Source organism: Vigna radiata, chromosome 8 (assembly GCF_000741045.1).
Source record: "Vigna radiata var. radiata cultivar VC1973A chromosome 8, Vradiata_ver6, whole genome shotgun sequence".
In the NCBI taxonomy this organism is placed as follows: domain Eukaryota; kingdom Viridiplantae; phylum Streptophyta; class Magnoliopsida; order Fabales; family Fabaceae; genus Vigna; species Vigna radiata.
The window spans coordinates 14,136,977-14,138,993 of NC_028358.1; positions in this window are offsets into that span (position 1 = coordinate 14,136,977).

Below are 2,017 nucleotides of genomic sequence, written 5' to 3' on the forward strand. Positions count from 1 at the left end.
TATCTCTGTTTGGATATGTTTTGATATATCTTTGTTTGGATATTATTTGATACGTTGGATATATCTCTATTTGGATATTATTTGATGATATCTCTATTTGGATATCATTCACGTCTGTGACATGATGACTGATTTATTATCTTGTTGACAGGTCGTCTGGAAACCGACCGCTGGAGATATCCTACCGTTACGTATGTTAGGGATAACCTAAATCTGAGTAGAAATGAAGGAAGATTGCTCTCTCTAATGAGTCAATAAGTGTTTGTAGAGATGAAGGAAGAGTCAGTCGATGAGTTGGTTGAGTCTGAGTGGCCACCTAGGAGTGGGTATGAGTAGGTAGATTCAAAAGTTAAGATGTATACCTGCAAATTTAGGTGATTTTCTATGTTGATGTCATAGTTGAATATCATATACATGTTTAAGGGTGATGAGGTCCAAGACATAGTGAATGGGATGATTGTGGATATCTTGTGAAGGGTTACTCGGTATCACATTAACATGAACAAATGTGTTTAGTTTAATATTAATGTAGAAGAGAGCCAACTAATGGAGGAAAGCGATCTTGAACTGCTAATGAGGGCATATCTCTAACTTCATAGTCGATCTCTTCTATACTGCCTTAAGATCAACAAGCTCTTGAAAAAAGAGATAAAGGATGAGAGAAATATGAAGATGGCCAATGAATTAGCGAACTTGAGACATATACTACCATAAGATCACTAAGCTCTTGAAAAAAGAGATAAAGAACAAGAGAAATGTGAAGATGGCAAATGAATTAGTGACCTTGAGACGTCAAAGTGCTACTAGTAAGGAGGCCTTAGGACATGAGAAAGGAGTTGGATACTGTAAAAGAGGAGAGGGCCAAGACAAATAAAAAGTACAAAAGTAGGAGGAATTGTTGTCTCGAGTTGAAAAAGAAGGGAAAGAACAAGGTAGAGGAGTTGAACACTTCATTGGTCAAGGAGAAAAGTGTCAAGGCCGAGTCCCTAAAGTATCACAAACTTATGCTTTGAGAGCATAATAACGGTTTAATGAAGGCCATAAGGCAGGCTAAGCTCCCTAGTCTTTTCTTTGATACTTGTAGTATAGCCATAATTGCGGTGATTAATGTCTCTTCATATCAGCGTCACACAATGTTTGGGCTTTCTTGGGTGTCAACACGAGGTCCACCTATAGTGCCTCCTTAAAGACGCGAGCCCTTGGGCATTCAAGGGTATATAACATGAGAATCGTAGCTTCGACTCCCTCAAACATAACCCTCCCTTTTGAAAAGCATCTGAGCCAACTTCTTTATTTTCAACCGGCATGGTATCAACTATGATCTTATTTATGTACTCTCTCATTTCTTTCAATCGCATAAACTTGGTGGCTCGCTGCCTCAACTCGTTCATGCTCGTGGATGACGTCATGCCCAAAAAATCCATGAAAGGTGTCGGTCTTAGTGTCGTGATCATGTAGTCCAAAATCACTTTAGGATTTGGGTTCCTAATCTTCAAGGTTACCTTGTCGAACTTTTCAATGAAGGTTCGCAAAGATTTTGTTTTCTCCTACCTAACATTGAGAAGTCTTAGAGAGGTGAGATGGTGGTGCCGACTATTGGCAAATTGTATCGTGAAGGACATTGTTAATGTGTCAAAACAATCTATGGAGTAGGGAGGTAGGCGAGTAAACCACTCCAGGCAGCTCCTTTTAAGGTTATAGGAAAGGCCTTACACATAATAGCATCTTTAGTCAAGTACAAGTTGACTTCGTGATATACGCGACAACATGCTCGTCTAGATTAGTGTGTCATAATATTGATCCAATGTAAGGCACTGTTTAGGGAGTGGAGTATTTGTGATACTGTCAACGAAGGGGGTGTCAGTGATTTCCTTTTGTTATCGAAGAGTTGTTTGTTACCATATAGTTTTGGGAGTAAGGTTATACCCACTTTCTTTTTCGGTTTCACTTACAGTACAAACACAAGATGCAATCATGTCTACTGAATTAGTGTTATTAAGGACTCCTTTCTCCTTAC